The sequence below is a fragment of the Chelonia mydas genome, chromosome 10 (genome assembly GCF_015237465.2).
Source record: "Chelonia mydas isolate rCheMyd1 chromosome 10, rCheMyd1.pri.v2, whole genome shotgun sequence".
Lineage (NCBI taxonomy): Eukaryota > Metazoa > Chordata > Testudines > Cheloniidae > Chelonia > Chelonia mydas.
This window is the reverse complement of record NC_051250.2, coordinates 80,490,209-80,504,104: the sequence shown is the minus strand read 5'-3', so window position 1 is coordinate 80,504,104 and position 13,896 is coordinate 80,490,209. Positions and strand designations below refer to the sequence as shown.

Below are 13,896 nucleotides of genomic sequence, written 5' to 3'. Positions count from 1 at the left end.
GCTTCTACAGCAACCGAAAGGGGCCACGCTGCACTCCTGAAGTCAGAAAATGCAAACGGATAAAGGGTGGGCGTTGCAACAGTCTGCAGTTGTTAGAGGCGCAAACTCAGGACTCCTAGGTTCTAATCCCAAGTTTGCCACTGACTCAGTGTGTGAGCTTGGACAAGTCCCTTCACCACGCTGAGCCTTAGTGTCTCAGCTGTAAAAAGAGGGTAACAAAACCTGCCTCACCAGGGTGCTGTGATGGTGGAAGAGCTAATGTATTTAAACCTGGAAGGACTCTGTCTGGGACGGAGGCAGGGGTGGGGAGGGGATAGCCCTTTTCCATTGTTTCATCAAACTGCCAGCCTCTAACATGTGCAGTGATGGTCAAAAGTGCTCCTCAGCCTTTCAGAATTAAGCAACATTGCTGTCAGCTTCACTTTAAACTACAACATAAACAGAGCACTGACAGTGAACGCCTATGGAAAGGTGTTCGTAGCGCCATCTACAGGAAACCACAGGGCACAGAAAAGGTTTCCCGTACTGTCCCATAACTTGCTAACTCACAGACCCATGAAGTGAGTTCATTAAAACAAACGTTCCGCTGAAACCATTTCTAAGAACACTCGGTTTTCAAACCTTCTCCTTTTTCAATTTGTTGGCTCACAGTTGGCATGTCGCTGTTACTCCTGGCATGGGAATGGTTTTCTGACAACATTTACAATCGTGTGCATTTATTCCCAAGCACCTATTTCAAGCCTACCTGCACAGTGCTAGTTTGGCAGACTAATTCCTGAGGTTTCCTCTGAGGGGGTGTGTTAGGGGCTTGTTCCTTCACCCACTTACTTCCCTGGTCCTTCTCCCATGAACAGAGAGCAACAATACCCGAAGTCCAAAGGTGCAAACAATTTGGTGTTTATTGGGGTGAACTTCCAGCAAGCATGATTCCAGTTTCCTTCCTTAGTGTCCCCCTTCCTAGCTCTGACACCACAGAGCCTTACACCTGTGTCCCTGTACCCATTCCTGCCCTTCGCCAAACATGATTCCAATTTCCCGCACCCACACACCCACACACTTCCTGATTGACTGCAGACTATATAGTAAAACTTGAGTTCTGCTTAGCTATACTTTAACCAATCATTTTCCTGAAATTTAACTAACCAATCCTAACATATTGTAACACGATTATTTAACCAATTATATCCCACCACCTTAATTAGTTTACACCCAGCAAAATTAATTATACAGCGGACAGAAACAATCACAGAACCAGACAGAGATTTTACAGACAAACAATAGCAAAGTGGGAACTATAATGACAAAACAACACAGAAGTGAGGATTTCCCATCCCAGCTATGTATAAGTGAGTTCTTGCCAGACAGGATGCTATCAAACTAAGTTTCCTTTTACATCTTCTAGACACTTCCCTTTCTCTGGAGGCAATAAGCATTATCAGGACACCATTGTATCCTAACAGCCCCATAGCACCTTCTTTCAATGTGACTAGTTTGGAACGTGAGGAGGTGACCGGTTGCTTCCCAGCTTATGGCTGCCTCTGCTGCTTAGCCAAAGGCCTTAGCCTAAGAACAGGGCCTCAGACTGTCTCAGTGAGAAAGGGCCTTAGACAGTCAGACAGTGATTTGGATTCTCTCTTTTATAGCCAAGTGATAAGAATACACCTAAATTCTTAGAGTATAGGCCTTTACAGACAGGCCTGAATATCTATATCCTAACAGAGGGTGGTCATGCCGGGAATGCATCCAGGGCCCAGGGATGCCCCTCTTTGGAGCGGCAGGTGAACGGTGAAATATCTGTGCACTGCTCACAGTCCCCCAGAGCTTTTTTTTGTCTCTGTTTCTGCAAAACCTTTTCAAACGTCTAACTGAGGCAAAAAGAAAAGGAGTACTTGTGGCACCTTAGAGACTAACCAATTTATTTGAGCATAAGCTTTCGTGAGCTACAGCTCACTTCATCGGATGCATACTGTGGAAAGTATAGAAGATCTTTTTATACACACAAAGCATGAAAAAATGGGTGTTTACCACTACAAAAGGTTTTCTCTCCCCCCACCCCACTCTCCTGCTGGTAATAGCTTATCTAAAGTGATCACTCTTCTTACAATGTAACTCAGGCAGCCTCTCGAGCCCTCACAGCTGTCTTTCCGCATTAAAGAGACTGCTCTCTTTCCTTTTTTGACCACTTCTAATAGCATGTTTCAGAGTAACAGCCGTATTAGTCTGTATTCGCAAAAAGAAAAGGAGTACTTGTGGCACCTTAGAGACTAACCGATTTATTTGAGCATAAGCTTTCGTGAGCTACAGCTCACTTCAGTATGCATCCGATGAAGTGAGCTGTAGCTCACGAAAGCTTATGCTCAAATAAATCGGTTAATCTCTAAGGTGCCACAAGTACTCCTTTTCTTTTTTCTCATAGCATGCCACTGCAGAGCCCTATTTCCATGATCTGTGCTAACCTGTTGCAGGCTGCTGGAGTTTAATTGGCAGGCTCTCTAGCTCCAGGTCCCCAGACTTCTTACAGCCTGAACATCTGTCCGACTGCGTAGTCAAAGATTGTGGAGAAGGGTCATTTAAGGGTGAGTATCCAAACGCATATTTTATCAGCTTGCCTCGCCTTTCAGTAGGCCTGTAGCCAAGTGTTACGAACAGTCACATACCAATCGCAGTGCCTGGACAATAGTTAAAACAGTATTACCCAAGTGACAGACAAACTGGCACCACAAATTTAGATTTGAAAATGGCAGTTTCATTATTTTCTGTATCAGTACACACTTCTTGTGACAGACAGCCCCATTATTCCGTCTTCCCCTTTTCTCTTGTGCAGAACATGCCAGTCACAACTTCACTAAGAGCTGAGGGGCATTAGCCCAGTACAGGATCAGACTGTAAGTGCGGGACTGATTCCGCATAGACACGCAGCACCAGCGGTAGAGAAACTCCATATCAAGCAAAGCCTTTGATATCCTTTTCCACCCTACAATTATTCTCCATCCGGAGAATTAAATACATTCCCCTTTTATTTTCCTGCAAATGCCCCACACCTTGTAATTAGAGTTTGCCTCACTCTCTCAGATCCAACCTTCCAACACTATTAAACAGAGTTTGTGGCTGTGCAACTCCCGAGCTGCACTGCATAATGGGAGAAGTGTTGTAGTCCACCATGCAAAGCTACGTCCCAGAAAAAAAGGGTTAGATGTTCGCTCATCTGTTTTAAAAGAAGAAAACGAATACAGCCCAGCAATTTAATGTGTGACATAAAAACCATCAGAAATGCTTTTGAAGTTTACACTTCATGTCTGATTTTTTCCATGATCTGTAATTACTTTACTTCTTTCAGATTTACAACAAGGGTCCTACAGGCTCAGAGTTTTGTCTTGTTTCATGCAGAGTATGGTCTGTTAAGGTCTCCTTTTTAGTTACGCATTTTTCTCACCGCAGTACAAGCGATGGGCCGAATCCTGTGGGGGAATGCTCCAGATCCCCATTGAAAGCATTCCACACCGTGCAGAATTGGGCCCTCTAGAGCTCACCTGGATTCTCAAGATCTTGAACAAGCTCTATCTGTTCCTATCCTTTGCCAGAACACCTTTGCTATGAACACAACTGAAGGGAGCCATGGGACAGAAAAAATACGAACTGTTATTTTAGTGAAACTGGAAAAGACGGGAGCTGCTCAACACATTTGTTACACGGGGCCATGGTTTACATGTTGGATCATTGATCAGCACATGACCCGTATTTTTAGTCTCAGACAAAGCCGAGTACCTGATATGCTGGGTTACCAGATTGCAAATCAGCTAACTGGGCATACAACTGACTAGCCACTGACTCTCTGTCTATGTATTTAGGTTCTTGTACTGGCATCCATCAGTGTAGTATCTAAGAGCAGCTGATAGTACATTTCAGAAACGTGTCCTGGAGGAGCAATATGCCCTCGCTCGTGAGTTACTGTGTTGTATATCAATATAAACAAATTTACATAGGATTAGAAGGGACCTCCCGGGTCACCATGTCCAGGCCTGTACTTTTCCAGGCAGCCCCATCATATAATCCCATTCTGAAATGTATCAAGCTTCATCTTCAAACTAGTTCGGTTGTTTGCCTGTATTAAGGCTAATGGGAGGCTGTTCCAAAACGTCACTCTTCCGATAGTTGGGAACCTTCTCATTTCCAGCTTTGATTTCGTCATGGCAAACCGTTTTCCCTTGTGAACAACTAGCTTGCCTGTTCGCCCTCCAAGCTGGCACTCACTGCTGACCGGAGAGAGTCAAAGTACCCAAAAAGCTATGTTGATATGAATATGTCTAATTACACGCTACTGAAACAGTGAAAATGTCTTCTGGTCTCACTGTCCAAGTGTCAGAAATATAGTCCCCTCTCTAAAGCTCAGAGTAAACTATGCACAACTCTAGAACCGATGAAAAGACTAGCAAGGACAGACAACCAACCCTATGGTCCCATTTCCCTCTGCTCCCACAGCAAGACTCCTGTGGCCTCTGGGACGATACCAGTGGTGCTAGTAGAAATCATTTTTTGCTGGTACTGCACTCATGGGAGGGACATAAGGAGGGGCACGTGACCTTCCCACATGACCCTCCATGTGACTCCTTCCCATCCCGCCTCCAGCCCAGGGCCCCCCCCCTTTGTATATATAATCATCAACATACTTAACTACTCACTCCCCCCCCCCCCCCCCAGTATGTAGTATTTAGTCTGTTTATATGGAATAGGGGAGTTGGGTGAGGAGCCATTTCAGCATATGTATGACTTATTAAAAGACACATTTTAAGTAGAACTGTATCCTAAACTGCTCTACAGTGTTGTACCCAAACACTGCATTTCAACGCGGGATTCAACTTCCTTTACAGGAACAGACTCGTGAAACACTTACCAGTCCACAAAAGTGGCCCATAGTCATGCAAATAGTCCCATTGTCTTCCATGGGACCGATCAAATGATTACGGGTTTACTGTGTTGGGTTCCAGGTTTGTAAATTGTTCTGGATGAAGCTGACAAGGCCTGAGCTGTCAGATCAGAAGGAGCGTCCTTCGACTAACGGTGGGCAGACGAGTGATACGTCTGAGCTCCGTTGCTAAGGTGAGGAACATCTTTTCAGCAAAGTTCTTGGCAGATTCCTGAGGCAGCTGGTTTAAGGCCGTCAGTGTCCCGCATTATAATCTTCACTTATAGTTCTCGCACCCACAAAGCTGGAAAACGAGGCATTTGTTTTGCTGCTCCAGTTCCAGTTCACAAAATGCAGGGAAGGGTGTGTCGACACAGCCGATGTTCGAGTGCTGCCACGGCAGTGCCTTCACGTGGCTGGGTAGTCGCGGCTCCAGTGCTGGGGGAGAGCTCTCCCGGCGCTGTAAAAAAGCCACCTCCATGAGGGGAGCAGCTCCCAGCCCTGGCGCACTGTCTACACTGGCACTTGACAGCGCTGAAACTTGCATCGCTGGAGGGGGGGAGGTGTTTTTTCACACCCCTGAGTGAGGAAAGTTTCAGAGCTGTAAGTGGCAGTGTAGACGAGCCATTAGACTAGTTTGGCTGCGAAGAAGAATTCTAGGTACGCTGGGGACCGCACGTGATTCCTGTCAGGCTGCAGAACTGGGCTGACATCAGAATCCAAACATCCTCTGGTCAGTGCAAGCAGAGGCATTCCTCTGCTGATCTGGATTTGATGTGATGCAGTATGAACGTGGATAATTCAGACCAATGGGGAGAAACAGAATCAAAAACACTGTTGAAACACCTTCCATCCTGCCCACCCCTCCCCTTTTGAGGACTCCTGACCAACACAACAGCACAATACATATGCTAACAAACTTAAAGCCTTTGTTTATGTTTGTTAGCGTATGTATTATGCTGTTAAAGCCATATAAAGAACGAATGTCCTCCCCAGCTGTGTTCTGTTCCTTTAAGGAGCAGAGTGCAGCCCCTCCCCCCTTGGAATGTACCACCCTACATTCACACCTGGAAGCTGCACTAATTTGAATAAGGGAAACATTAACAAGCAGCCAGAAAGTGGCGTATGAAGGGTGGTAAGGTGCACACGCAAGTGAGTTCTGCATGCAGTTGCGAGGATAGAGAGAGTTCTTTGTAAAAGTTACAACCTCCCTCCCCAAAGACAGAGACACAAACTTTCTCACAGTTTATCCAATTCCCTTTAACACAATTTCCCCTTGTGCAAGCCTCATGTTACTCTCCATTGAGTTCCATGGGAGCAACATGCACCAAAGGGCTTCAAGATCCTGGTCCAAATTTGGCTTTGAAGCTTGAATACAGAGAAGCCTCTCCCTGCTTATCTTGCAAACTCAGCAAAGCATCTGTCCACACATGCCAAGTAGATATTTTTACAAAATATACTACACATGGTGCACGCCCATATCTCCAAGGGCAGGAGCCAGCCATTCTTCTTCTGTTAAGTTTACACAGGAATATTTCAGCCTGACTATTTAATTTCCAGTTTTTGCAGATGAGGAGCCCTGACAGTCCCCTACAGAATCACCTCTCTTCTACAAGGGCGTGCTTCTATTCAGGAAAATATGGGCCTAGGGTAAACAGGTCTGACTGAAGCACAACCTTCCATTGTAGGGTTTCTAGAGTTATATTTATTAGCACTGGCTGCACGGCAGACACAATCAGAGTGAAAATACAACAGGGCACGCAGGATGATTTAAATTCAAGAAAAATGTTTTAGCTGTTAATTATTAACTTTTATGATTTACTCTGTACAGCACCAGAGAGAATTATTAAACTATGAAACCAGTGACTGAGGCATCCTGCATAATCACCACTAAAGGTAACATAAGAAATGCCAAACCCTTGTAGGCAGAACGGTGAGGAATTCATAACAGGTTTATTATTAATTATTATTATATCATTTATTACTTGTTTAGGGCCCAACACAGCAAAGTATTTAAACACATAAAGAAAAAGTTTTAAGTGTTTGCTTAAGTCTCACTGAAGTCACTTTCAGGCAGACGTAAGCATGGGCTAAGGTGCTTTGTTGAATCCAGGGTGATCAGATTTCTACTGCACCCCAGAAATGGCTGCATTTCAGTGGCGTATCTGTCTGCTTGTAAATGTTTTGGAATGACAGCGCAAATGCTATTATACACTTAAGATATTATTGTTACAGTATGAATGCAAGAAGGAAGCAACTTCTTAAAATAAACGAATTGTTCTGATGACATAAAATACATACTAATTTTCCATAGTTTTGTGTCCCTTTCTCTCTCAATATATATATATGAGTGGGCATGAGAAAGCTCAAACTTTTGCTTGCAGATTGCATATAGTTGGGCTTGGCAGAATTATTTTTTAAAAAATCAAAATTTGACCCATAATATTGAGGTTTATTTTTAAAGTTATTTATTGGTTTAAATTTTCACAGTTGTGCAAAACTATGGGGTTTAAGCATTTTTTTTGTTTATTTACATTTTCACAGTTGTGTGAAATTATGGGGTGGTCAGACAAAGGGGGGGTTAGACAATAATTGTTTAATGATAAATGTGGAGATTCAAAAAGTTAAAGCTTTATAATCGTTAAAATACAAATTCCCAATATCACATGTCAAAATACACAAAGTAAATATCCTTACACTAAACTCGAATAAGTACTCATGTAGCATTTTTCTTATTTTGTCTAGCTGTTAATTTTGATTATTTTCAGTGGAAATATTTTTTCGTTGGTTTCTGTGTGTTCGGTGAAATCGACATTTACCAATAAAAATCTAATCCTTCCATGCCTAGTTACAGTCCAAGTGCTGTTTGCATTTCTTATATAAAGATTCAGTATATTTCACTACAAGCAACACAAAAGACCATCAAAAATGCCGCATAAAAACCAGACGCGCTGCTGGGAAGCAAATATGCACTGTACTTACATCTCTGCCTCGGGAGCCGGGAAGCACTCACTGGTGCCCTAATAACCAGAGGAGCTGGCAGCCCCCTCAGCACCAGGATGTCAGTACTATTCTTCTTTGTACAATGGAAAATGCACAGATCAGCCCTGTGCTAGAAATGTGGTAAGTAGCAGAATTGTTTGGGGCTGAGCTGGCATGTACACAGCAGCTCAGTGAGAGTAAGTGGGCTGACAGGTTTGCAAAAGAAACAAAACCAACCTGTTGACCTCCTAAGGGTAGGGCAACAGACGCAGAGAAGCTCTGCGCAAGATATGCTTGCAGCAGCCACTTGGCCAGGCAGTACATACACATTAACGAGCTGTGGTGTGGCATGCAGCGTGCTGGCTCAGGGTAAGGAAAGGCGGTTAAGCATGCATGCTGCTCTCTGGGATTAGGAGCAAATTAATTCTGACTCACGTTTTATTGGAAATAACTGAGTCCAAAATAATATCAGATTATGTTCTGGATTAAGTTTACTAAGACCTACAGGAAGCAGAACACAGGTACACAGTGTATAAATCCACAGGCCTCTTTAGTGTCCCAAGTCCAACCTTTCTGTGCCTCAGTTTCCCCACCTCTGAAATGGAGATAAAAACACATGCCTGCCTACCTTCAATGGTCTGGAAATCTTACATCATTCGTATCAAAGAGCTTTAAGAAATCAAATACTATAGAAACAGATGGTTATATTGGGCCCAATCCTGCCACATCTATACACGAATCATACCATACTTCTCACATAGTTCCACAGATTTCAGTGGAGCTAGTTGTGGAGTAAGGGACTATTCAGTGTGAGTAAGAGAGACAGAATCTGTCCCACTGTGATCATAATTCAAACAGAGAGAACAGGGGAAAGAGCCCGGCATCTCTCAAAAACTGGTCAAACAAACAGAAATCATCCATTTTGAATTAAAATGTGCTTACGACAAACTCAGCTGCTGGGATCAACAAGAGCCTAAATTGTCCCTTTGCACAGAGGACAACATTTCCCAAGAACTGCAGGGAGGGGAACACGGGGCAGCACACGGTCACAGTTCCCTTTTGTAACATCCAAAGAGGTTACAAAACTGGGATTGCTTAAAAGTGTAATTATGGGCACGAAAGTGACTATGTGAAAATGGCACCTTCTTACTCCACAGACCGGCTCCCTGAGCTTTTGAGTCACAACAGCTTGCTCTATAGCCCAGTCAGCCACGGAAGAGCGAGCTGGATTCTGTTCTAGGGCTGCCAACTCTGTATTACAGTATCATCATCACCATGATTAATAATAATAAGCAGGAGTCACCTGCATTGGCCTGGGGTATTTCTTGCTGCTTTTCGCACAGCTCAGCAACTCCCGATCTTGTTGTACAGAGAAGAAAAAAAAAAAAAAAGGGACATCCCTTGTAATAAGGGACTGTTGGCAGCCCTAATTCTGACTCACGCACCATCCACAGAATTGTTAACTATGCACCAGCCTCAACATCCTTATCTGACAAATAGCACCGGCACACGAGCCAGAGAACCCAGCTTGCGTCTCAGAGCCTGCGTGGGGTCTGCAGAGCTGGCAGTTGGGGGATTAGGGGGGAAATAATCCAAAACATCATTTTGGGTGGAAATTACGTCTACTTGTGCTTGAGCCTCTGAGCCACAATCGATATGAGGTCTCCCATCACGGTTCCTCAGAGTGAAACCACATATTCCAGCCTCGATTCTGCTCCCATGGAAGTAAATGGCAAAACTTCCTGTGACTTTAATGGGACAGGATCAGGCCCTTAAAAAAGATAAACGTAAAATGCCAGAAAAGAGATGGATGGGGCAAAAAAGGGTGGGCAGGGTCATAGCCTCCCTCCCCACTGACTGGGGGACGGAGATAGCACACCAGAGGGGAGGAGAGTAATCAGTGCCATCGGAACAGATCATATGCCCAACGTGCCCAGGGAAACTCTGGAAGAGCGGTACCTGCCTGCAAAGCAAGGTCCCTGGTACTTCTGCAGGGACTGTGCAGTTCTGCTCCATGTAGCCCTCCATGCTCACAGCGTTGCTGGTTACAGTTCTTTTGACTAGTCAAAGTTACTGTATGCAAAACCAAAACATATTCTTCTTCTCTTTGATAAGGCCCCTATATTTACTTTAGCCCTCGCAGCCATGAGTAACATATTTCACAATATTTGACTATAACAGACTAAGAGCCTTGAATCACTGAAGTGTGATACAAGGTCATTACTCTAGTATTATTAAGTAGTTAAAAAGCTATATCGAGGCACAATGCATTATTCACAGATCACGAAGAGCAGAAATAATGGTCATTTTAAATCAGGCCTCATGAATATGCAACAATGTCCCAGGTTTTAATCACGGGGGGGGGGGGGGGGGGGAAAGAATCTTGACCTAAAATTTAAAATCTGGGCATGTTAACCCTCCCTTTTCCAGCTCCAGAATTTTAATCATGGCTTTTCCTTGGGTGAGAATTACCTAGTGCTCTTATTGCTGCTTTTAAAACCTCTCTAACCTCAGACTGAAATATATAAGCCTGCATCGCATCTGTTCTGCAATCTCTTTTCAGCGTCATTTCCTTCAGTGGGACTATAAAATTATCCACACAAGGCAGCAATTTCAAATACAATGCCAACAAAGTGCTAAGGACAGTGCAATAGACATTATTGGTATCAGCATGTACAATGCAAAAACAAAAAGCAATGTTCTTCATGGTCTTGCTGGCTCTGAATTTGTACAAGAAATCACACTGAAGATTAGCTAGCGAAGTATTCCAGACCTCTTGCTAAACACAACCTCTGTCATCTTTATAAAAAGAAAAGGAGGACTTGTGGCACCTTAGAGACTAACCAATTTATTTGAGCATAAGCTTTCATCCGGATGCATCCGATGAAGCGAGCTGTAGCTCACGAAAGCTTATGCTCAAATAAATTGGTTAGTCTCTAAGGTGCCACAAGTACTCCGGTTCTTTTTGCGGATACAGACTAACACGGCTGCTACTCTGAGACCTGTCATATTTATGACCTAGATCTAGTAAAATAATGATAAAACAGATCTATGCATACAACAAGCAGTTCACATTCGGTTCCGGGCTGGTTGTGGGGTCATGCTGGTCAGTATTTCTGAACATTCAGGCGATCACTGGAGCTTTCAGAAAACTTTTCCCGAACCCTGGAGGTTTCGCACATTCATGCCAGCAGCACGTTTTTTGGCATTTGATGTTGTCCTGCTAAAAAGTTCGTCATCCACTCAGGGAGCAGAACCAAATGTCACGTGACCAGCTGCACACTACAAATAGTCCAAATGCACGATTCACAAACAACCACCCGTTGTTACAGGTATTCATAGAAACCATTTTGCGCTAATACTTACACCTTGGCCCGGACTAGCACCAACAACTGCTGACTGCACGCACAGCTACCAGGACCGGCTCCCACATGACTCAACACTCATATCAGAAAAGGCAAAACCCTCTGATTTCCAGCTGCGTGACTACAACACGACCAGCTTTGGTATCACGGAGCAACCGAAGAAGCTTGGTCAATCACAGCAGTGAACACTCGCCTTTGCTATCAAGAATAAATGAAAAAAAAGTCCAGACACACCAAATGCTCCACCAGTCAAACATTGAGAATGGGTGTGTCTCCAAGGTGCTTATTGTTAGTTTAGCATTGGGGAAGTACATGCAGGGCGGCAGATCTGTACCCAGGAAAGGCAACTGGAGTGGGTGTGGGGAAAGAACGCAGAATCCGGCCCATATGTGGTTAATGTTGCACACGCACCCTGCGCCAAAGCCACAGAAAAGCCCGACTGCTAAGAAATCAGTGCAGGTAGTTCCACTACATGGAAAAAGTAAGCATGCAAAAGCAGATGCCAGGCTGTAAATACGGCCCTGGAAGCAACAGTGGGCCTCGTGACACAACCTGTCAGGATCCTTGCCAAGTTACACAGTCACGTAAAGCAGTTTTTTCAAAACCCTAGGAAATGAATTTTCCAACTGGAGGTGAGTCACTGGTCCCAATAGACAGACAGATGTCTCTGGATGAAGGTCAGGCGTGGGCCTCCTTTTGGTACAATCTGTAAACAGCTGATTTATTTGGATTAACAAACTCAATTAATCCCCCATGACACACACACCAACATTACACCACAACATCCTCTGGTTCTGGAACACGGTCCTGGAGAACAACAAAATGCTCTTCGGCTGCACAAAGTGGATGCATTTTTTTCCCCATTGGCCAGCAAATTGGCACAAAATACTGATTTACTAGGAAGCAAATTGATGGGTAAACACGTCAGTAGTGAACTGGACATTTGGCCCACGTCTACTCCCAGAAAAGCCAGTGGGAACGCTGCCATTAACTTCACTCAGTGGGAGCAGGATTGGGGCCCAGCTTCATAAACGCTTTATATTCTTGAGCCCCAAGTTATATCGCCGAACAATGCGGAGAGCAAAGGAAAGCTGCTGGCTTTCTGCCCACTTCTTGCGGTCAGTGGGGACTGTATACGTCAAACCCATTTCCTGTACTTCTGTCTATGTTCGGCCATGCTTTCTTCTGACCATTTCCTGACCATTCATCAGGCCTCTGGGTTTTGAAACTGGGGGCACCCCATGCCTTACAGGGAAGGGCGCAACGTCCCGGAAGCCATCATCTGTGCAATCACATTTTAATATCAGCAGACTGGACTCTCCCAGACATGGCTAAGAGAGCCCCCTAGGTAAAACATGCTCCAAGTCCTCTTCCATCTCATGCAGGTACGGGATAAATGACATTGCACAGTTACGCCGAATCTAGTCTGTGCCCTGGGATCTGATCAACATACGCACCATATTTCTGAACCGGATGATAACGACACTGAAAGGGACACGGAACAGCTGTTATCCATTCATTATTGTGGGGCAGTTCTCTGACCTGTGTCGTCCAGGAGGTCAAACTAGATGATCACAACTGTCCCTTCTGGCCTTGAAATCTGTGGGTCCATCTGCACTGCAATAAAGAAACCCCGGCACCGAGCCTCAGAGTCAACTGACTCAGGCTTCCGGGGCTCGGACTGCAGGGCTGAAAACAGCAGGGCAGACGGGAAGGCTCAGGCAGCAGCCCGGCCCCTAAGACTCTCTCTCCTTGGGGCGTCTCAGAGCCCTGGCTCCAATCCAAGTGCCTACACTATTGTCAGCCTTGCAGCCTGAGCCCAAGCGAATTGGCCCAAAGTGGTGCCGCGGGGTTTTGGGGTTTTTTTTGCTGCGTAGACAGACCCTATGAATCGATTTATCTGCTCAAGTTGTAGGTAGCTCTCTGATGCTACTTTTCCCCTATCTGAAAATTTAGGTGTAGAGTTATGCAACCTACTTCCATCTACTCTACCACGGCCAATCAAACAAGCTGGAAAGAATAAAACCAGCTGCTGTATCATGATAAACTAACTAAACACTTGCAAATGACTCCTGGCTTTTTTTCTTTTTTTTTTTTTTTTTTTTTTAAACACAATAGTTGACACAAACCCATCCAATAATTCAGGGCAGCGATTCCCAGTTACTAAAGCTGGCTCACGAATGGAGCAGCAGCAGGTTTTCATGCTGCACTGCCAAGAATTAATAGATTTATAACAGGCTGCTCGATCCAGCCCAGCTGGTAACAGAAAGAGTCCCCACTGGCTTCAGTGGGAGTTCTAGATCTAGGTGTCTGTATAGCCCTTACCGCTGTAGTAGCTGAGGAACTCAGTCATGAATGGATTGTTTTCCTTACACGTTCTTGTAAGGCAGGGAAGAATTATCCTCCTTTTCCAAAGGGGAAACTGAGGCACAAAGAAAATTAAGTGACATGCCCAACATCACACAAACTGTATGGGTAAGCTGAGAAGGGAACGCTGGTCTTCTGAGTCCCAGTCCAGTGCATTATCCACTAGACCCTCTTTTCTACCCTGGGAGCTACTGAGCCCTTTTAAAGATCCCATACCTAGGGTCTAGTCATGTGCCTGACAGTTCATATTTCCAAATCAACTGTACACACACACACACG

General features: G+C 44.7%; 1 protein-coding gene across 2 annotated transcripts in view; it reads right to left on the bottom strand.

Annotated features, from left to right (window-relative positions):
* The window catches only part of PAQR5 (progestin and adipoQ receptor family member 5), a 31,659-nt gene extending 23,442 nt beyond the window's left edge, over positions 1 to 8,217 (bottom strand). Inside the window, exon 1 of one of the 2 annotated variants that reach the window (XM_043524439.1) lies at positions 7,886 to 8,217. The gene's annotated coding sequence lies outside the window, so the exon portion shown is untranslated. The remainder of the gene's footprint in view (positions 1 to 7,885) is intronic. The other variant, XM_007059508.4, reaches the window with a different exon arrangement.
* Positions 8,218 to 13,896: the final 5,679 nt, after the last annotated feature.